Source organism: Symphalangus syndactylus, chromosome 16 (genome assembly GCF_028878055.3).
Source record: "Symphalangus syndactylus isolate Jambi chromosome 16, NHGRI_mSymSyn1-v2.1_pri, whole genome shotgun sequence".
In the NCBI taxonomy this organism is placed as follows: domain Eukaryota; kingdom Metazoa; phylum Chordata; class Mammalia; order Primates; family Hylobatidae; genus Symphalangus; species Symphalangus syndactylus.
In genome coordinates this window covers 35,282,734-35,307,233 of record NC_072438.2, presented here as the reverse complement: position 1 = coordinate 35,307,233, position 24,500 = coordinate 35,282,734, and the positions used below count along the sequence as shown (strand labels likewise).

Sequence of the window (24,500 nt, the reverse complement as noted above, 5' to 3'; positions counted from 1 at the left end):
CTGCCTCAGCCTCCCGAGTAGCTGGGACTACAGGTGCCCGCCACCATGCCTGGCTAATTTTTGTATTTTTAGTAGAGACAGGGTTTCACCATGTTAGCCAGGGTGGTCTCTATCTCCTGACCTTGTGATTTGCCTGCCTCCGCCTCCCAAAGTGCTGAGATTACAGGCGTGAGCCACTGCACCCAGCCGGAATACATTTTTTTTCAGCACTCACAAATCTATAAATTTAAATGTTGCTCTTCTGAGTGTGGCTGGCCTCAAGTGGGCTTTGCTTTGGGTTGCAGATTTAGTTTAGGTCTGCGCAAGTGTCTCTCCATTATGCAACCATTAGGAATTTGGAGTGTGCTTTTTTTTTTTTATCATGGTTGACAGAAGGACCAGAGGTCAAGTGAAAAACACTCAATTTCTGCTGGAATTAGTGTTGCTAACATACAGTGCCCAAAGCAAATAACTGCCTAAACCCAATATCACTCAGGCAGGAAAAGATACTCAACTTACAATAGAAAGAAATATATTAAAGTCACATGACAAATTCAATAGATGCATTTTTGATAATGATTTGGGGGAGGAGTAGTAAACAATGATTTAGTTTAGATACTTGTTCACTCCAAATCTCATGCTGAAATGTGATCCCCAGTGTTGGAGGTGGGGCCTAGTAAGAGGTGTTTGGGTCATGGGGGCAGATCCCTCATGAATGGTTTGGTGCCTTCCCTGCAGTAATGAGTTGACATGAAATCTGGATGTTTAAAAGAGTCTGGGGCCTCCTCTTTTTCTCTTTTTTTTCCCACTCTCGCCATGTGACACACTGGATCCCTCATCCCTTCCACCATGACTGAATGTTTCCTGAGGCCTCACCAGAAGCCAAGCAGATGTTGGAGCCATGCTTGTACTTCCTGCAGAACCATGAGCTGAATAAATCTCTTTCCTTTATAAATTCCCTGGTCTCAGGTATTCCTTTATAGAAATGCAAAACAGACTAATATAATGATCCAATAACTATTCCAGTGGAATCTCTAGAGCTGAAAGGTACAGATTTCCTTAGGGGTAAGGAAATCTTCAAAGAGTACCATGACTATGTGGCATTTGTTAATAGACCTGATTCATGGCTTTTGTGAAAATTAAATGAGATGGTAATTGATAAATGTAACTTACCCTTTCCTATGAACTCTGAAGATCTTGAAAATATAAATTTATGTAAAATATCAAAAATTATTGAGGTGATTTCTACACTTCTTTAGGTTTTCTGGAGCAAAGCATTGCTTAGAGAGTAAACTCCCTTACTTTAGAGGTAAAGTTGTTCTATTTTCAAACATCTTACTATTTTCAGGGGCATCTTTTCTGTAAAAGTGAACCCGTAATTTCCTTGCTAAATTTGGTGCAACTAGATAGTGGTATGGGACTCCAGATTCACTGTAACTATTCTGTCACTTTTTTTTAATCACCATACTTTATCCATCATGTGATGCTATTCTGATCATCATAGTTCAACTGAAACCCAGTGTTATGCCAAATACATACACTCTTATAGGAGGCAAATACGTAAGAATGGGTGATTAGGTAATTATTGCTATCACTCATTGCTAGGCAGATTGAAGATATAGTCACTTTTCGGGAAAAACAATTTATTTAATAGTCTATTAAACGGAGGCAAAGGATATAATGTATTAGCTGATATGGTAGAATAATCTCAAGTATTTAACTGAAAGTCAAAAACAATGACTACTACTCATAGTACCTGGGTTAATATTGTTGATATCTATGTAAATACATAATGAAAAGCATGAAAGGAAGCTATCAAAATATTTTGGGGGATTAATTTAGGGTTGTGAGGTTTCAGGTGACTTTTAAACAATCTAATAATTAATATAGTATAAATATATTATCCACTTTTTAATATAATGATCATAACTGTTAAACAATAGATATTTTATTGTTGACAACACAGTATATTCTTTAGAATGAATTATACATGGGTTCTATACTTACTCTGTGGACATAGCCAATCATAAAACCTCTCTCAACCTGTGCTACCTGTGTGTACTGGATGGATGTACTGGACTACAGAATTGGATCTCATAGGATTGCTAAGTGTTTGGGCTAAAGAATGACTTAGCCCAGAATCTGGCATATGATGACCAGCAATTAAAAATGTTCTGCCAACATCATCATCATCATCACCATCATCTTAATTAAATGACCAGAATTTAATTCTACCCCTAATGCCAGCATATCTCAGCAAGTGTAGTGTAGCAGAGCAGCCAGGATTTTTTGTTTGAATCTATTCACTTGAAGTTAAGCTTGATTTGGGACCCAAAACAGCAGAGCTATTGGTCTATCATGAACTAGCTTTATGATCCTGGACATGACATCAACTCTTTAGTTTTCCATCCCCATACACATAAAATTTAAGAATTAGAAAATATTAACCCTGAGCAACTCTCAATTATGATGTCAATTTAAGTTATTCTGTATGTGTTCTAGACGTGATCTATACATCTAGGTCAACATCATTTCTTTTTCACAGGAGCCTTCGGCCTGGTTTTCCTTCTTCCACCTTGGCCGTTCATTAACCCACATTCTGTACAGTAGCACAAATGACAATTTGAAAATAGAAATTTTATCTTGATGTTCTATGGCTTATACCCATCCATGTAGTTGGAATAAAGTCAAATGTCTTATTATGGCCTTCAATGTTCCATTCAACCTAACCCCAGACTCTCACTGCCATCTTGACTAGAGTCATTGCCCCTTGCTTCCATATTCCAATTACAGCAATATTCTCCCACTTACTCAAATAGTCCAGGTTCTTTTCCAACTCAAAGTCTTTGAATAACCAACTTTTTCCAAATAAAAAACTGTTTATCGGACCCATTGTCTGGCCAGCTCTGACTCCTCAGGTTTCATCTTAAATACTATTTATCTAAGGGGCATTCCCAGCCACCTATTTAAATAACTGGCCTCTGTTGCTACTGGCTGCCCAATTTGTTTGATTTTCAGCCCCCTGTTAAAGTCCTACATAATGCTTTAACTGATTTTTAGTATTTTACCGTTTCTTAAAATTTATTTTAATTCTTCTCTTTTAGACTTTTTAGATTCAAGAACAGAAGATTTGTTTTAATCCAGATATCTCTTTTGTCCCCCAAATCTAGGATGGTGACTGTTGACAAAAGATGTTGAATAAATGTTTGTTTTTGGATGAGTGCAAATAAAAGAATGAATGGATGAATAAAGGGGTTAAAAAGGGAATAATGAAGAATGAGAGCATGCATACGCATACGTTTGCAATCTGTCAATATCCAGCACTATCATTTCACTTGGTTCTGGCAGGCTTTTTCTTGCAACATAAGCAAGAATGTCCAAGCTACAAGGGGACTGGGGGCACGAAGGGAGCTACTAGTGCACTGCATTTTCTAGAGAGTGGATGTCAACAGTATCATAATTGTTTATTATGTAAATGGGAATTTTCCAATAAATACATCCTGGGGTTAGAAGGGACTTGTGACCCTACCAGTGTTTTGGGTTTATTGAACATATTAAATGATTTCAAAATTTAGGGGCTTGATGTAACACTAAACGTATTTTACCAGGTATTGTCAAATTTCATTTAAAAATACATTTTAGGTCAGAGACTTTATTGTATTCTTCCCTCTTGGGTCAACTAGACACACAGGTCAGACTTCACATAATTGCAGCTGGCCTTCCCTGACCACCCTGTTGGCCCATTGCTTCCCTCTGTTGTTCACAATTTTACTGGTAGAGTTAAACATTTACCTGTTTTTGTCCATGAGGGACAAGCTCCAAAATATGATTGGCCTTATGTGACTTTTGCTCCTGTAGAGAACATTATTTGTGTCTTTCAAACAAATGTCAGATGGCAAGAACCATTGGCTATATTGAGACTTTGTAATGTCCTATTTTCTAACAATGTCCTCCATGTACCTAGAATAGTGAAATAGGTACTTATTTGTTCCTCTTAAATTTTAATTCAAAGTACTATAACATGTGAGGCCCCTTATATATTGGGAACATGAGTAATGTAAAGTTTAATTGCATAGAAGTTTTAGAAAAAAAACAAGTGTACCTCCAGTCATGGCTCATGTGGCAGTAACAGGAGAATTGTGAAGTTCTGAACTTTTACTGCACGCAAGGTAGTTTGCTCGATTCTTTACCTAGTTTATAACGTTAAGTCTTACTAGAATTTAAGTTCCATATGGATAAAATGTTTTTCTAGGACCCAGTAAGATGTCTGGCACAGTTAATGGGTGTAGGTATGTTAATGTCATTTACAGATGGGAAATCTGAGGTTCACAAGTTTAGTAATGTGCTCAAGGTCAAGATCCTGAAAGGTATGAAGATCCTGAAAGGTATGAAGCTCCACCGTGGGTCCAGCTGAATCAGAAACTCAGTCTCTTTTCATTGTGTCACCTAATGACAAGACCTTGGTATCTGAAAATATTGGTAGAATGTGCAGTTGGAAATCATCCCTAACTAGGCATTTAAAAGCCAGCAAACCTATCTTAAGTAGCATCGTAGCTAACAATTTTACGCAACAATATCACAATGCCTTTTTAATATATCTAGAATTATTTTACTAATTAGTTATTAGCCCCTGAGATGTGTCAGACATATGGTTCATTACAAATATAGGGCTAAATAAAACCATGTTCTATTTTTTTGGAGTTCCCAACTTTGCTTTGCTAGTTCCCTTTTGTATGTCTAACATGTATATAGAGAATATTCTCATTATAATTAATCCACAAATTTAAATCATTTTCAGTTTTCATTATCTGTATAAATAATGTCACTTAAATTTGTATAGTGACAAATTACCCAAAAGGTAAAAATCACTTGTGTAACATGTATCTAGCTGGGATTAAAATCACTGGCAAAGATAAATATATATGTAATGTTTTTAGGTAAATTGGATTAAATCTACCTAGATGCACTATTAGTCATCACTTTCTCTAAATGCAGCTGAACTCTCTTTCTTTTGATCAAAATTGATTCACAATTTTGTATTTAACAAATGACTCAGTAATTAATGCATGGTTTCATTTGCCTTTGGCTGATATAATCATCAAAGCATAAGGGTAATGTGCACTAACGGTATAATTCTCATCATGGATATTATTACTTTTTAAGGATATATTTCATATGTTAACACCTTTCTCTTCTGGCAGATCTGCTCTTGAAAATAGAAGCAATTGCTGCCCCCTCATTAATATTGAGTTAGAATACTAGAATATCATGACTTACATTTCATGATAGAAGAAAGAAAAAAAAAACTAATTTATTTCAGATTGCAGCAGATGTGATTGCCAAAGATCTTTCTGAGCAACATTTCTAAAATATCTCATCCAAGATCTGGCACATAGTAGATACATGTTCCATGTGCAACTTCTCACCCTTATCCTACCTCAAAGCAAGTAGGAGTTTTACTTATTTTACACCCCTGTTGCACCACTTGCTAACTGTGTGATCTTGGCTAGTTCAGTCAGCCCCCTGAACACATATCTCTCATCTGTTTCTATGGATTACTGTTTGCCTTAGTGATATCAGAGATTGTTTTAATAATTGAAGGAAATTATACTTAAAAATTTTTTTTAATTCTATCATCCCATATAACTAGATGCTATAATTATGCCTCTAACTCTGGGAAGAATATATGATGTAATATAAAGATCACAAGTCTAAAGAGGTGCCTTATTAACTGTTAAACTTCAACCAGCTGTTAAGCTCCTTATCTTAAGCTCCTGTGCTCTGGACACTACCTGCCTCTCTAGCCGCTCCCTGTGCCACTCTTTCTACCCCTACTTCATCTATTTCACTGAGCCACAGTTACTCTGGTCTTGGTTTAGTTCCACTAAGACAGTAAGCTATTATCTGCCTCAGGGCCTTTGCATACATTTTTAATTGGCTGGAAGACTGGTTCCCTGCTATTACTATTCTTTGTATATTAGCTTTCATGTCATTTCAACAGAGAGGTATTCACTCACCATTCAATCCAATGTACCTCCCCAGTACTATTTACTCTCTCTACCTTGCTCCAGGGTTTATCATTCCAATGTTTTTAGTTGAGAAATACCTTGATCTTTCAAATAACGGAGAAAACGGTTTGATATAAGCATGATAACAACAGCCTATTTTTAGTGATTATTACATGACTGGCACTAGGACAAGCTCTTCCAGATAATATCTTGTCTAACCCTCAAGGCATTCAAAATAAGCAACAATGATTGTCTTCATTTCATAGTTGAACACCTAAGGCTTGGAGATGATTGGTAACTGCCCAAGAACTTGCAGTTAAAACATGGGAGAGCTGTAAGTCAAACCCAAAGTGTTTCATTCCTGTGGCAAAGATAATTAGTGCTCATGAAACAAACCAGACTTTTTCTATATTTCCCAATCTTCTTTAAGATTGCAATTGGTCATGAGACTAAATTCTGGCAAATTAGAATATAAGAGAAAGTGAACATCATCACTTTCAACCAGGCACACTCATAAATAGAGGAGCACTCCCACTGAACTGTGTGGGGTTTTCATGAGTGAGAAGTAAAATTTGATGTACCAATCCACTGAGAGCTCAGTGCCTGTCTCTTGTCCACCCTAAGTAGGACAACTACTGAAGTCATGCTTTTAACCATGTAGTCACTACACTGGAAGTAGCTTCTACCATAGAAACATTTGTGATATCATCTTAATTCTAAAGATTTCATTGGAGCTTAGAAAACATTCACTTTTGTGAACAATCAAATTTTGTATAGGTAAAATGATAAACTTTATTTAACTCCAGATTTTTCAACAGCTCTTAGAACCCTTATAATCTTGTTTCTTTTTCAAAAATATTGAGGGGAAAACATCCAAATTACATCTTAATAACCTGGAAAAATGCAATGAAAGAAGGGATGTTTACATATTATATATTTTTATTCTGCTCTTGCCTTAGTCAATGGTAGGCAAGCTTTAGGGGGTCCATATTTTACTTTTATTCTCTGCTTTTTTTCAGCTGCCTAAAGAAGGAGGAAGATTCTAGCTCACACATTTGCTATGTTTCACAGGACAGTTTTGTTCCTTAAGACAGTAAATCAAATTATTTCTGGAAGTGTATGTATAGAGAGACAGGAAGATGGGAAATCCAAATTTATGTTTAGGTTTTGGTTATCAGAGAAGTAAAATCAGAAGGAGATCTGACTTATTAAAAATTAACTCTGTACTGCATACAAGTATATACTACTTTTAAAAAAATTCTGCAATTCTTGTAGAATATTGCAGTAAATATCATTTTTCTCATTTTTACCCAGAAGAAAGCCCAGAGTGATTGACTCACCTTCTAAGGAGAGGAGAGCCAATTCGTGACGTAAGTGTGATTCAAGCTCCAGGAAATGAGAAATAATGCTGGAAAATTCTGAAATCTCTGCTGTCCTACAGACAGACTGCCAATCAAGCCATGTACCCATAAAGTAAAATTGGCCGTTCAGAATTTTGTGAGTGCTACACCTCAATAAATGTTACTTTCCCTTTGTTTTTCCACCATGAAAAATGTGTGGATTAAATGAGATAACAAACACTGTCTAGTAGAGTGTCTTACTCTTTTAAGATAGCTGATGTTCATCCTTCTTCCTTTCACTCTCTTTTTATTTATTTATTTTTTTAAAAAAGAACTATAATTCTTTTCTATCTTGATTTTCTGGTAACCACAAGCCCAATTTCTTCTCTACTTCAGGTATTTAGGGTTATTTATTCCTGTATACACTGCAGTTAGGATAGAGTCTTTTCCTTCAACTTGTTTCCATCTACATTATCTTATTTTATTTCCACAACCATTTTAGAACTAAAAATTGACTAATTCCATTTTAGAGGGGAGGAGAAAAATCTAAAGAGGTAAAGCGACTTGCTATAGGTCATAAAACAAGTGACTAAGCTGGGAATAGAATCTGGATATTAAGATTTCAATTATTTTGAATTCAAATGAGGTAATTGTATTAAGAAGTCTATTTGTACATACCATCCACTGAAAACATACTGAGGTACCTTCTGCACTCAAATACACAAATACACCAGCAGGGTCTTGAAATGTGCTTATGGGATTACTGTTGCTCTTTTGTACCTCATCGTCACCTCAAGACTTTATCATGAGAAACTATTGTTTCTTTAGCCTGAGCTCTAGAGAGAGCCTGTATGGAACAAACCTGAACCCAACTCTTAGCAGGAAGCCAAGCCCTGGTTAAGTGCCCCTATCTTGAAGCCAATTTGCTTCCTGTGCACAGCCAAGAACCATCTATGAGTAAACAGGAATAGATAGCTGTTGCTTTAAGCCACTGTGTTTTTAGTGATTTATAACCGGACATTAGCTGACCTTCACACAGACACACACACACACACACACACACACACACATACAGTCACCAGGCACTGTCCTGGCAAGTCTTAACAGTATATAAGCTTCGAATAATCAGGGAGAAAAGCTGCAAGGAATTGCAGCCAGGAATTCCTATTGGGCCAGGAATGCTGGATTCAGGACCTTCAATATGATCTAAAATACAATAGATTGAGGAGACTCTATATCTCAGGATTATTTCAATTTTAAGCTACAGAAAGCCTAAAACAATCTGGTTTAGCAAATAATGGTGCACAAGACATAACAGCTCAGAGGCACTTCTAGTTCCCAAGAGAACTTAATCAATGGCTCAAAGATGCCAATCAAATTCATCTTACAGCTCTGTTTCCTCTGATTACACCTAATCCTCAGATCTAATACTAATCCCTTGGAGTTTTCAAGCTCTTGCTCCTAGAATGCAGGAGTTTTAAGTCTCACAAACTTGAATCACTAATTCCAGTGGAGAAGTGAGACTTATCCCAGCATTTCCAGCAAAAAATCCTGCGTCAATCTGATTAGATACACCTGAGTCAGATGCCCAGGACTCTGTACCTCAAACTGTGGCCAAGGAGTAATATTGCTAACTGAGTCAATCCTGAAGCTAGATCCTGAAGCCTCACATGTAATTAATTGGATTCAAATCACTTGGGCAGAAAACAAGAGGCATCTACTACCATGTACCTATCACTTAAACTCTCCATAATATGAAGAGAAAAATAGTTCATCAAAATTTATGACTGCCTTCTGCCAAGTACGGGCTGTAAGAAGAAAAAGGAATTGATTAAGATCACTACTGGCTTGCACAGGGTTGAGCATTTTCTAGTTTGAACAAGATTTACAGCAGTTTGCCAACATTTTTATGTAATTGAAGACCACACGGTAGACTTTTCCGGGAGTCCAGACTGTTGCATTGAACATTATTCCCATTTGAAAAGATAAAATATCCATGCCACCCCAGAGACCACCAAGCTAAAGCTGAATTGCTTTCTGGGGTGATTTACACGGGTAGTAATCAGTCAGCTTAACAGCATGACACAGCTACTCACTGAAGCTGTGCCAAAAGCTGAGTGTGCTCTTTTTGTGGGTGCTGTGGGGGTTACAGAAACATGAAAAGCAAAAATGTTAATGCATGTGGAGCTTAATACCTAAGTGATGGGTTGATAGGTTCAGCAAACTACCACGGCCCATGTTTACCTACGTAACAAACCTGCATGTCCCGCACATGTATCCCAGAACTTTAAGTTAAAATAAAAAAAAAAAACAAGACTGAAGCACGTAAAATAAACTGGCTTGAAAATAATTATTTTTAAAAATAGAAAACAAGATCAGATTTATCTGTTATAATTCTTTGTTACTTACTAAATACTATACACAGGAAAGTTTTTTAAAAACCAATATCAATAATAAATCAATACTTACTGACCCACTGTAATGTGTTATATTCAGTACCAAGTGCTCTACGTCATGAAATACTCATAAAAGTTGTATTTTTTTTTCATTTTCTGCAGGCAACTAGTCAAGCCATATAGCCAGTAAGTGGTAGAACCAAGATTGAACCCCTATTGTCTCACACCCAAATCTGAATGTCCCATGAGTTGTTATATCATCAGGGCAACATAGACTATTACCACAGAACAAGGTAGCAGACTATGTAGAGTGAATTTATTTCCAAAATCTTACAAATGATTCATTTTGATCTGAGTTATGGAAGCAGAGATGGATATGGGTTTAGGTGGTGGGGAAAGGGGCTAACACAGACCATTTTAATTACCTGAAAGAGTAATTTCTCCAAATTCCGTAATGTCTTTATTAAAAAATCATTCACTTGGATGTGTGTTTGACATGATGAAGCCTTGTGCATTAGCACCTGATATTTATTTGTTTAATAAAAGTAATATTCAAAATGGGCTAAATCATTTATTAGAACCCCATTTTTTTATTGTAGTCTACCTGGTGTGGGAAGGAATAGCTAGATTCTTAGAATTGATTTAAAGGAATTCTAAATTTTTTTAATTTAAATTTTGATGAGTTTATTAGTTTCTTGAAATAATAAGAAACTAAAAAGTACTTCACAAACTTTTGTTAAACATAGCTATTTTGTTGTTCAAATCCAAAAATTATATATTTATTTACATTTTCTAGTACAAAAAGGATTTTTATTCACTATAGGATTACAATATAAATAATTTTAGTGGGAAAATATTTCCAAAATAATCATTTTGTATACTTGTACATTTCAATCAGATAAATTCAATATTGGATAGCAATGTATTTATTTTTCTTTCTACTGACCAAAATGTCCAAAATGCATTGACACAACTATTTGGGAATCTATGAGTATGTATAGTGTTATTGATCATTTTGTCACCAGAGATTTTTGGTTCGTTTGTATTTTATACAATACTGCTGAGCAGTCATATCTCTTGTGTGTTTGCAGCACCCAATTTTACAGTGAAAGTAATTTCTTAGTACCTTGCCACCTCTTCTTTCTCTTACTTCTATGAGAATAATTTGTGGTTCTGACTTTTCTCCTGGCTTCAAGTTCAATCATTTTGTTGTTGATAATCCCAGCCCTTCATACATTGCTTCCAGAGGAAGATCTTTGATACCAATGCACAACAGGCTTCTTAAAGTAATTCTGATGGACAGACTTAGTGCTTTCGTTTTCCCCACAAGCCCAGTTCTTGTCTTACCCATGAAATTGCTATGCTATGCATTTTATTAGGCTCGAAGTCTTAATACTCTTTTTCCTGCTGAGAAATGAAGAGGATATAGGTCCCTGGATAAACTTATCTGCTGGGAAGGGAACATAGAAATGTAATCTTCTAACTGGCCTCATATCATTTGGCTGTACTCTGCACAAATGCATCTGAAGACATTTATCTGACTCTAAAGCTGAGATCTTCATGAAAGCAGGTTAGCTCTCCTAGATTCAAATAACTGGGTTTATATCCTCTAACCTAAGGGTGACTTTTGAGTATTAAACCAGACCTGTGGGTTCAAAGAGAAGTGGCCTTAAAATAGTTTAGATTTACTGTGAATGGCAAAAGGTTGAGCAGTACGGAGAGAGAAATGACTAGACAACACTTCCTGCTGTAAAAAAGCCTACCTTAAACTTGCTGATTGAGAAGAAATAATACAGTACCGTGCAAATAAACCATGTTGATGGATGCCTTCTGCTAGAACGGAGCTTACTGTATTTACTCTCTTTCTGTTTGATGTCAGCATCTTAGCACTCGGCATGAACTCTACTACAGCTAACTGTCGAAATAAGTTATTTCTAGTCGATAATGAATGCTTCTCTAACATGTTATTATTGAAAATAACAGGTTCCAAATGTGTGACCGAACGGCATACAATTCATTTTCTTTCTCTGTAAGAATTGGATTTTCTTGTCATTAGAACTGAGCTGTGTGTCGACACTATGCTAAGTTAGAACATCCAGAATCCCGACCAAAGGCAAGAAGTTGTGTTGAAAGATTAGAATAACGAGTGCAATTGAACAGTGGTTTACAATCTGCGAACAGCTTTCAGAGTACTCTCTTCGGAATGTCTCCCCACTTTCTAAAGAATGTAACAAATGTATTTTTATTCCCATTTTAGCAAAGAGTGGATTTAGGTATGGGGCATTTAAGAGACTTGCCCAAATCTCGAAAGCAGTAATTGAGAGCACTAAGGCTTGAACACTTAACTTCTGCTTCCAAATTTAATTTTTCCATCTTCTAAAAGTTTTTTTTTTTGTTTTTTTGTTTTTTTGTTTTTTTTTTGAGACAGAGTCTCACTCTGTCACCCAGGCTGGAGTGCAGTGGCGCGATCTTGGCTCACTGCAACCTCTGCCTCCTGGGTTCAAGCGATTCTTCTGCCTCAGCCTCCATAGTAGCTGGGATCACAGGCATGTGCCACCACGCACAGCTACTTTTGTATTTTTTTGTAAAGACAGAGTTTCACCATGTTGGCCAGGCTGATCTCAAACTGCTGACCTCATGATCTGCCCACCTCGGCCTCCCACAGTGCTGGGATTACAGGCATGAGTCACAGTGCCCGGCCAAAGTAAAATATTATTATTTAGATATTACTTTTCTACTTTGAACAATAGAAAAGGCAAAGCACAAAGGCCCATGAGAGAATATTAGTAACGAAAAGCAGCACAGGGAATATTAGCAGCTGTGCTTTTGCTGTTGCATTAAGTCACACAATAGATATAAAAGTGGCATAGGTAGGATTTTAAAAATGTATGGCTTGTTCAAAATCACATTTCACGGCATACATTTAAGAAACTATTTTGAAAATCCTCTTTTTTATGTATTGCTATTTTATCCCTAAATATTATATTAAGTAATTATTAGCACTAAACACGTTTAGCAGATTCTCGTAAGTAAACACACAAGATTTATTGTTTTAGAAACACAGATGCGTATAAAGAGGTGTATAATTTGTTTCCTCCTTTCCTTCATTCCTACTTTCCATTTTCCTTTTTCTTTCTTTCCTTTCACCGTTATTTATTAGGGACCTAATAGTGTTAGGGTCAGTATAATTTGTATCCTTTACTCTTTATCCCTTTTCCAAATGTTCTTGCTGTGATTAGCAATCATGTACTATGAAAGATTTAAAGTCTATTCGTAGCGCTAAGCTAAGCCAATGCTTAATGCTATTATCAGCACTGGTGTTAAAATAAATTTAGATTCATTTGTTTTAAATGACTGGTGGATCACTTAACTGTTGACAAACATAGTAGAGCTAACGTATAGCTCCTGAAGCTTCTTCCTGCACAATTATCTAAAAGACCTTGATATCTCCTAATGCTGTCCCTCCCCCCTCCCCCCACCCCACAACAGTCCCCGGAGCGTGATGTTCCCCTTCCTATGTCCATGAGTTCTCATTGTTCAATTCCCACCTATGAGTGAGAACATGCGGTATTTGGTTTTTTGTCCTTGCGATAGTTTACTGAGAATGATGTTTTCCAGTTTCATCCATGTCCCTACAAAGGACACAAACTCATCATTTTTTATGGCTGCATAGTATTCCATGGTGTATATGTGCCACATTTTCTTAATCCAGTCTATCGTTGTTGGACATTTGGGTTGGTTCCAACTCTTTGCTATTGTGAATAGTGCCACAATAAACATACGTGTGCATGTGTCTTTATAGCAGCATGATTTATAGTCCTTTGGGTATATACCCAGTAATGGGATGGCTGGGTCAAATGGTATTTCTAGTTCTAGATCCCTGAGGAATCGCCACACTGACTTCCACAATGGTTGAACTAGTTTACAGATACACCTAATGCTAAATGACGAGTTAATGGGTGCAGGAAATCAACATGGCACATGGATACATATGTAACAAACTTGCACATTGTGCACATGTACCCTAAAACCCTAAAGTATAATAAACCAGTATGTATTAATGTAATAAAAAAAAATAAAAATAAAAGACCTTGATATCAATCTTCTCTATTGTGTTATTTGTCAAACAAAGAGTAGTTAAGGGGTCTGAAAAATCCTAGTGCTCCCTACAAATGGCAAAATAGCTAAAAACTGTCTAAGGCTGCTATTCAGGTTTGGAGCACCTGTGTCCTCTCAAATCACAGAGTTTACCAAAAGGTAACAAATGATGGCAACGAAGAGTAACGGTGCCAGAAGAAATGGTGCAGAGCTCTGAGAAAAGCTCATTTGGCAGGAAGCTTTGTGTCTGTACATTGTGCACCCATTATGATAAAGCAATTTTGTCACCCTCTACCTTTCTCTTTCCCTTTTATTAAATATCAAAACAAGGCTAAAATATATCGTGGAATTTTGTGAGAATCATACTACATTGCATCTAGGACAGCATTAACTGGAGAGGTTCATTAAAAGTACTAACATCACTTTAGGAGGCAGAGGCGGGCAGATCACCTGAGGTCAGGAGTTCGAGACCACCCTGGCCAACGTGGTGAAACCCTATCTCTACCAAAAACACAAAAATTAACCGGGCATGGTGGCTGGTGCCTGTAATCCCAGCTACTCAGGAGGCTGACAGGAGAATCGCTTGAACCCGGGAGGTTGCAGTGAGCTGAGATCGCACCATTGCACTCCAGCCTGGGCAACAAGAGCAAAACTCTGTATCAGAAAAAATAAAAATATAAATATAAATAAAAATACTAACATCTAGAACCCACCTAATTATTTCTAGTCTGTCAATTTTGAGTGGAGTTCAGGAATTTCTTTTTTTTTTTTTTATTATACTTTAGGGTTTTAGGGTACATGTACAAAATGTGCAGGTTTGTTACATATGTATCCATGTGCCATGTTGATTTCCTGCACCCATTAACTCGTCATTTAGCACTAGGTGTATCTCCTAATGCTGTCCCTCCCCCCTCCCCCCACCCCACAACAGTCCCCGGAGTGTGATGTTCCCCTTCCTGTGTCCATGAGTTCTCATTGTTCAATTCCCACCTATGAGTGAGAACATGCGGTGTTTGGTTTTTTGTCCTTGCGATAGTTTACCGAGAATGATGTTTTCCAGTTTTATCCATGTCCCTACAAAGGACACAAACTCATCATTTTTTATGGCTGCATAGTATTCCATGGTGTATATGTGCCACATTTTCTTAATCCAGTCTATTGTTGTTGGACATTTGGGTTGGTTCCAACTCTTTGCTATTGTGAATAGTGCCGCAATAAACATACGTGTGCATGTGTCTTTATAGCAGCATGATTTATAGTCCTTTGGGCATATACCCAGTAATGGGATGGCTGGGTCAAATGGTATTTCTAGTTCTAGATCCCTGAGGAATCGCCACACTGACTTCCACAATGGTTGAACTAGTTTACAGTCCCACCAACAGTGTAAAAGTGTTCCTATTTCTCCACATCCTCTCCAGCACCTGTTGTTTCCTGATTTTTTAATGATGGCCATTCTAATTGGTGTGAGATGGTATCTCACTGTGGTTTTGATTTGCATTTCTCTGATGGCCAGTGATAATGAGCATTTCTTCATGTGTTTTTTGGCTGCATAAATGTCTTCTTTTGAGAAGTGTCTGTTCATGTCCTTTGCCCACTTTTTGATGGGGTTGTTTGTTTTTTTCTTGTAAATTTGTTTGAGTTCATTGTAGATTCTGGATATTAGCCCTTTGTCAGATGAGTAGGTTGCGAAAATTTTCTCCCATTCTGTAGGTTGCCTGTTCACTCTGATGGTAGTTTCTTTTGCTGTGCAGAAGCTCTTTAGTTTAACGAGATCCCATTTGTCAATTTTGCCTTTTGTTGCCATTGCTTTTGGTGTTTGAACTCCCATTCACAATTGCTTCAAAGAGAATAAAATACCTAGGAATCCAACTTACAAGGGATGTGAAGGACCTCTTCAAGGAGAACTACAAACCACTGCTCAATGAAATAAAAGAGGATACAAACAAATGGAAGAACATTCCATGCTCATGGGTTGGAAGAATCAATATCGTGAAAATGGCCATACTGCCCAAGGTAATTTATAGATTCAATACCATCCCCATCAAGCTACCAATGACTTTCTTCACAGAATTGGAAAAAACTACTTTAAAGTTCATATGGAACCAAAAAAGAGCCCGCATCGCCAAGTCAATCCTAAGCCAAAAGAACAAAGCTGGAGGCATCACGCTACCTGACTTTAAACTATACTACAAGGCTACAGTAACCAAAACAGCATGGTACTGGTACCACAACAGAGACATAGATCAATGGAACAGAACAGAGCCCTCAGAAATGATGCCGCATATCTACAACTATCTGATCTTTGACAAACCTGACAAAAACAAGAAATGGGGAAAGGATTCCCTATTTAATAAATGGTGCTGGGAAAACTGGCTAGCCATATGTAGAAAGCTGAAACTGGATACCTTCCTTACACCTTATACAAAAATTAATTCAAGATGGATTAAAGACTTATATGTTAGACCTAAAACCATTAAAATCCTACAAGAAAACCTAGGCAATACCATTCAGGACATAGGCGTGGGCAAGGAATTTCTATCTTTAATAAATAAACCAGATGATTCTTATGCATCTGGCTTGAAGGCTGTCTTTTGAAAACCAAAGGTCTAGATGGCCCAACAAATAGCCCCCTGGAAAAGTAGAGACACGCTGCTCCCATGGTTTGGCTTCATTGCCCATAGTAGGAATTCAATACTTTAAGTCTCTGAATTGGTAATTTGCTCAAACTGCTCACATTGTAAAATACCTATAAAATCTAGCATGTTTGAAAATTGTTCATATCTTTAACCCTTAAATCATTTTAAGCATTCACCCTCAAATACCTTCTGATCCAAGCTTCATTAGGATTTTTCTTTTATGCTGTGGCTACTTTGATGAGCTTTTTTTTGAGACGGAGTCTTGCTCTGTCACCCAGGCTGGAGTGCAGTGGCGCAATCTCGGCTCACTGCAAGCTCCGCCTCCCGGGTTCCCGCCATTCTCCTGCCTCAGCCTCCCGAGTAGCTGGGACTACAGGCGCCCGCCACCACGCCCAGCTAATTTTTCTGTATTTTTAGTAGAGATGGGGTTTCACCGTGTTAGCCAGGATGGTCTCGATCTCCTGACCACGTGATCCGCCCGCCTCGGCCTCCAAAAGTGCTGGGATTACAGGCTTGAGCCACCGCACCCGGCCTTTGATGAGCTTTATTTCAGCATGCCTGAATTAGTTTCTTAAGAGGTTAAATACAATTGTGAATTGAGAAAATATGAACCAAAGCAGAGACAAAATTATTTTCTTTTCCTTTCAATGTGCAGTAATGTGCTTTTGGCATGCATGAGAGCCTGATGAATAAATTAAAAGGCAATTTCCAAATTGTATATTGATTTTTGTACAACGTAAAAGAGGTGTATGTGACTGATGGAAACTCTTATAAAGGGATATAAATCTTAAATTAAAAAGTGAAAAAATAAAATAAAATTTGAAAACATAGCACCTAGTAGTAAAATATATTAGTGCCCATTTTCTTCTGATACATTAGAACATAAACTGTCCAGTGTTACTAAAGCTATTTTTTCAATAATAATTAGCAGAGTAAGCACAAAGTCCTTAAAAACTTTAGTCATTTCTCTTGTTTTAGCCTGCCATCCAATCTATGAAATGACTATTCTGAGAGCATACAATTCATCATATACTATGTTCTACCAAAAACTCATTAAATTGCCATTGATGATGATCGCAAAGTTCATGGCAGGTTTTCTGTTTAGCATCTTGCCTCAAGTGAAGGCACCTATTTATTGGTGAAGTCATACTCACAACCAAAATGTTGCTATGTAAACTAATTAGGGCTCCATATGAAGATAACTTGATTGCCATGGAGTTTCTGCTTAATATAAACAGAGCAAAAGATGTTATTGTTTAGCAATAAGTAAAAGCTACACTGTAAACATAATCATCCACATACTTGGCTTCTGTAAAAACATTAACATTTGATTTTTGAAATTAGAGCTGGCATTTGGTCATTAGGCACCCAAAGAGTACTCTGGCCAGTGGGTTCTTGAATTGGTAGATTTCTATCCTGATCGGGCAATGCCTTACCCTTCTGGTTCTTTAATGCTTTGAGTGTATCACTCTCATTTTAGGCATCAACAGAGGAATGTGATTGTACTTTTCTTGCTTTCCCAACCTTGTTGCTTATGACGACATTCAAGGGTAAATTTTTTTTTAAACTCATTAGACACACTCTCACTAAGACTAAAAATACTGTTAGTAAAATGCAGGAGTTAATTTTTCAGTAAAAATTATAAGCCTATCTTTTTACAGGAAAATTAACCATATATAAGAGAAAGAATAGGAAAATAAAGGCAGCTCTCAAAGTGCTGAAGTAGCTGATTGAGTTGCTTAGACAGTGAAGGCCTTTCTAGCCAGATAACTCTTATCATCTGAATTAACTTTGTTATTACACAGAGGAGGAAACAAGCACAGAGATTACAAGGTATTCAAGAATCTCACAGTTAGCTTAATGTGGAATTTGGACTATAGCATAATCTATACAAATAATAAGCACTTCCAAAAATATGTGCAATAGATAGATGGATGATTAAACTAGACCCTAAAGAGAAAGGATCTTCCCATGACACAAACGTTTCTCAAACTTGCTTTCCCTCACTGTGACATACCTCAGAGAGAATATTGACCTGCATGACTCACATTCACTACTTTTCACTACAGAGTGAAGTGAATGTTTGTGGGGGACAGATACCCCATTTATCATAATGTGATTGTTATGCATTGCAGCCTATTTTAAAGTAGCTCATGTAACCCATAAATAACTCAATCATACATACTAAGATAAGCATCATGTTATAAAAAATTCCCGGGAGCCCAGCTGTAATTCCTCCTCATTTCTTCCTCAACCCACCACTGTGACTTAACATCATATTTGAAAGCCGTTTTACTACTTAATGCTACCAGAATCACGAACTAGCTGGAAGTTAGGGGTCTCTGGAGTTGGCATTTAGGATATTGAAGTAATACATTATAATTAAAAAGTCTATTGCCCTTGGCTTGCTGATATGATTTTGAAACCTTAAATCCCCAATCACCTACTTCTGGTGATTTCTATAAGAAATATAGGTCATTCAATAATAAAGAATGTATAAGTCTAGGATATTTTCTTAGTTCTACATTCAGTGAACATGTATTTGTAAATATTATCTTTAGCCACAGCAAAAATTGAGTTATAAATTGAGTAGAGCTATGAATAATACCTTGCTTTATTCTCCAATATTTGTAAACCTGAGATTTGAAATATAAGTTGCAATTAAGATAAAAGCAGAGTAAGTTTTAATTTTTGTATTTCGTGGGTACATAGTAGGTATATATATTTATGAGATACTTTGATACAGCCATGCAATGCATAATAATTACATCGTGGTAAATGGAATATCTTTCCCCTCAAGTGTTTATACTTTGTGTTACAAACAATCCAATTATACTCTTATAGTTATTTTAAAACATAAGAATAAATTATTATTGACTATAGTCATTCTGCTCTCCTAGCAAATATTAGATCTTATTCATTCTTTCTATTTTACTGAACCCATTAACTGTCCCCACTTTCCCCCCACACTCCACTACCGTTTCCAGCCTCTGATATTCATCCTTCTACCCTCTATCTCCATGAGTTTGTTTGATTTTTTAGCTCCCACAAATAAGTTTGAACATGCAAGTTTGTCTTTATGTGCCTGGCTTACTTGACTTAACACAATGACACCCAGTTCCATCCACATTGTCACAAATAACAGGATCTCATTCTTTTTTATGGCTGTATAGTACTTCATTGTGTATATGTACCACACTTTCTTTATCTATTTATCTATTGATGGACACTTAGATTGCTTCCAAATAGTGGCTATTCTAAATAGTTCTGCAATAAACATAGAAATGCAGATATCTCTGGGATATTTTGATTTCCTTTCTTTTGGGTACATACCTAGCAGTGGGATTGATGGATCTTATGGTAGCTCTGTTTTTAGATTTTTGAGGAAGCTCCAAACTGAGTTGTACTAATTGACATTTTCACCAACAGTGTATGAGGGTCCTCTTTTTCTCATATCAACTCCAACATTTGTTATTATCTGTCTTTTGGATATAAGCCATTTTAACTGTGTGTGATAATATCTCATTGTAGTTTCAATTTGCATTTCTCTCATGATTAATGATATTGAGCACCTTTTCATATACCTGTTTATCATTTGTATGTCTTCTTTTGAGAAGTGTCTATTCATAACTTTTGTCTATTTTTTACTGGATTATTTGATTTTTCCTATAAAGTTGTTTGAGCTCCTTATATATTCTGGTTATTAGTCCCTTGTCAGATGGGTAGTTTGTAAATATTTTCTCCCATTCTATGGGTTGTCTCTTCACCTTGTTGATTGTTTTCTTTGCAATGCAGAAGCTTTTTAACTTGATGTGATTCCATTTGTCCATTTTTGCTTTGGTTGCCTGTGCTTATGGGGTACTATTCAATAAATCTTTGCTCCAGACCAATGTCCTGGAGAATTTTCCCAATGTTTTCTTGTAGTAGTTTCACTCTGAAGTCTTAGATTTAAGTCTTTAATTCACTTTCATTTGATTTTTGTATATGGTAAGACATAGGGGTCTAGTTTCATTTTTCTGCTTATGAGTGCACAGTTTTCACAAAACCATTTATTGAAGAAATTGTCTTTTCCTCAATGTGTGTTTTTGGCACCTTTGTTTAAAATGAGTTCACTGTAGGTTTATGGCTTCGTTTCTGGGTTCTCCATTCTGTTCTATTGGTCTATGTATCTGTTTTTGTGCCAGTACCATGCTGTTTGGGTTAATATAGTTTTGTAGCATAATTTGAAGTTAGGTAATGTGATTCCTCCAGTTTTATTCTTTGTCTCAGAATAGCTTTGCCTATTCTGAGTGGTTTGTGGTTTCATTTAAATTTTGGGATTTTTTTCTATTTATGTGAAGAATATCATTTGTATTTTGATAAGGATTGCATTGATTCTTCCACTCCATTCACATGGAATATCTTTTCATTTTTTGTGTGTCTTCAATTTCTTTCATGAGTGGTTTATAATTTATTTATTATTAGTTTTAAATCACTTGACACTTTATTGAATGCTAAGTAAGATTTAGCATCTTTGACTTCATTGTACACAGCTGAAGCGGGAGCCCAGGGAGGGGAAGACTGCATGGTTTTCCTTGGAGAGGGGAAGTGTGCACCTTGCGGTCCTGTTACGTTGTGGGAAGATCAGCCCATTTTCTGTCGGCTGCCATTGCCCCTAGGATGGATGTCCTGCCTGTCATCCCATTCCCAAGCTCTGTAGAGTGTTTGTTTCATCATCCTCTTCCTCCTTTTCTTCTTGGTCTTTCTGTTGCTGAGCTGCTTTTCTGAATTCCTCTGATGTTGCCTTGGATATTCCCTGATTTGGTAATGCTCCATTCCATATATCCGATGTTGTTCATGACAGTCACTCACCATCATAGTTGCCAGACTTGGATAACCAGCTCCAAATACTTTGGCTTGGATATGTCCCCGGCGAGAATGAAGGGTATCACTGGTGGCCTCTCCTGGTGAGATGTGTTAGAAGTTGAGGGCTCTCTTGAAGATTCTCTTTCTCTCAGGATCTTTATTTCCTGGTCAATGCTCTCAATCTCTTCTAAGCTGATACCAAACCACTTCTGAAGGTGAAGAAGATAATATTCACGAACACACTCATCATCTGATTGACAACTTTCCACAACATATTTCAGTGCAGACAACCTATGCTCCAACTCTTTCTTCTGCTTGCATCTCTCTATTTTAGCCTGTCTTTGAGATGCCATAGAAACGAGGCTAGGATAGCAATGGAGGAATTAGCAGTGTGATTTTCAGCTGAGTTGTTCTCAGTTTGGGGCAGCTCAAACTCTGCCACATGATAGTAATGGCACTGAGTTAAGTAGTTTATAAAGCATTTTGGAGCCCGCCGCAAATGATCTAGATGCTTGCTGGGGTTGACTTGTTTCATGGTGAGGACACCAACAGGCACTTCAGGTCAGTGGAAGCAATCTCTTACAAATCTTCATTTCGGCTGAAGGAGTCAAGCTGTGATAACATTTTGGCAGCCTTCTCAAGGAGGTCCAGGCCCTTGAATACCTTCTCCTGGACTATCCAGGAACCAGCAGGTTCAACAGTTACTTCTACTTCGTCCAGAAACTTTGCCAGTTTTGAACAGCTCAGGGAGCCACGGCAGCAGTAGCTTGTCTTCAGCAGCCATCTTGGGGAGGGAGCCATGAGTGTTTTATAGTTTTTATTATAGAGATCTTTCACTTCTTTGGTTAAGTTAATTCCTAGGCATTTAATTTTATTTGTGGTTATTGTAAATAAGATTACTTTTTATTACTTTTTTCTTTCTTTTTCAGATTGTTCAATGTGGGGATGTAGAAATGCTACTGATTTGTGTATGTTGATTTTGTATCCTGTAACTTTACTGAATTTGTTAATTAGTTCTAATAGCTTTTCAGTGGAGTCTTCAGTTTTTCCCAAATACAGTATCATATCATCTGCAAACGAAGATAACTTGATTTCTCCCTTTCCAGTTTGGATGTCTTTTATTTATTTCTCTTATCTGATTGCTCTAGCTAGAACTTCCAATAATATGTTTAATACAGTAGTGACAGTGGGCATCCTTGTCGTCTTCCAGATCTTAGAGGAAAGGCTTTCAGTTAGTCTGTTATATATGGTTTTTATTGTTTTGAGGTAGGTTCCTTCTATACCTTGTTTTTCTGAGGGTACCTTTTTTTTTTATCATTAAGGGATGTCGAATTTTATCAAATGTTTTATCTGCATCAATAGAAATGATCATTCTATTGATATAATGTATTACATTGATTGATTTGTGTATGTTGAACTGTTCTTGCATCTCAGGAATAAATCCCACTTGGTCATGATGAATGATCTTTTTAATGTACTGTTAAATTCACTCCTCCTCTGTTTTTTGGAATATTTTGAATAGGATTGATATTAGTTCTTCTTGAAATGGTTGGTAGGATTCAGCAATGAAGCCATCAGGTCCCAGGCTTTTCTTTACTGGGAGACTTAATTATGGCTTTAATCTTGTTAGTTGTTATCGGTGTTTTCAGGTTCTGGATTTCTTCGTGGATCAATCTTGGTAGGTTGTATATATCTAAGAATTTATTCATTTCCTCTAGATTTTCCAATCTATCAGCATCCAGTTGCTCATAGTAAAAAGTAGAGTAATTCCTAATCATCATATCAACAATGTTTTGAAAATAAATATTCAGAAATGTATTTCTAGAGAAGACAAGAAGATACTTGGAAATACCTTTAAATTAAAAGTTAATAATTGGTTTTCTATATAATTAAATTCACTGAACCTAACTTAAAATGTTTCTATTGGTTGGGCGCGGTGGCTCACGCTTGTAATCCCAGCACTTTGGGAGGCCGAGGCGGGCGGATCACGAGGTCAGGAGATCGAGACCACGGTGAAACCTCATCTCTACTAAAAATACAAAAAAAAATTAGCCGGGCGTGGTGGCGGGCGCCTGTAGTCCCAGCTACTCAGAGAGGCTGAGGCAGGAGAATGGTGGGAACCCGGGAGGCAGAGCTTGCAGTGAGCCGAGATTGCGCCACTGCACTCCAGCCTGGGCGACAGAGTGCGACTCCATCTCAAAAAAAAAAAAAAAAAAAATGTTTCTATTGGCTCATTGTGCTTTTAAGTTGCCTTAAGTTAACTTTCAAGATTAGTAACTAGTGAATTGTTCTAACACAATTAGCTTCACTTAATTACAATAAAATTGATATAAAAATGTAAAAAGCCAAGAAAAACAAAGTGATTTCACTAAGGTGCAAATAAAATTGTGTGTATCGTGTGTGTGCATGTACGTTTATATGTAATTGATATACACATTTTAAAACATTCAATTAATACAGGATTCAAAACATATAAAGAGAAAAATTTATAAAGTTCAAGTCAATGCCCTGTTTTAATCCAATTTCACAGTGAGCATTGCTCACTTGTATCTTTTGACATTAAGGGAAAAAAAATTTCTCAACATACAGATTTACAGTAGAAATGATTCTGAAAAAATATTAATCCTAAAACAGTAAGTCCACATTACCAGTCATAAGTTTTTTCTTCCACCCAAGATCCATAGCAGAAAAGGAAAACAGGAATAACTCCATTCATACTTTTTATTTAAGCACTTATCCATTGCTAATTTCCTTAGATTTGAGCCTCAGAAAATCTGCAGGTAGGGTAAAATTTGCATAAGTAGGGTGATAATATTTGCCACTAAGGTACAATAATATTTCTTGCACTCCTTGAAATCAAGGTCAGTTGTAATTATTGCGCTACTTCTACTATAAGGCTTGTGTCTTCACTGACATTAAAGGGTATATGAGTTCCTTACTGTAAGACTGCACAGTGCAAAGATTATATAAACGCATGTAAATCACCATGAAAATCTAGTTCATTCCACTTTTACCACACACCATTTTACAGTTCTAAATATCAATAATCTTCAAAATGTGGGACCCATGGCCTCATTAAGCATAAGAAACCTTGGCACTCTTATTTTCAGACTCAGAAATCAATGCTTTCCATACTCTTTTATGGCCCCTCTTACATGACTTTCTTATTCTGAATTTACACAAGAGTAAAGGGAGTTT

General features: G+C 36.8%; 1 pseudogene; it reads right to left on the bottom strand.

Annotated features, from left to right (window-relative positions):
- Positions 1-21,080: 21,080 nt before the first annotated feature.
- Positions 21,081-22,086, bottom strand: LOC129464987 (immunoglobulin-binding protein 1-like; annotated as a pseudogene).
- Positions 22,087-24,500: the final 2,414 nt, after the last annotated feature.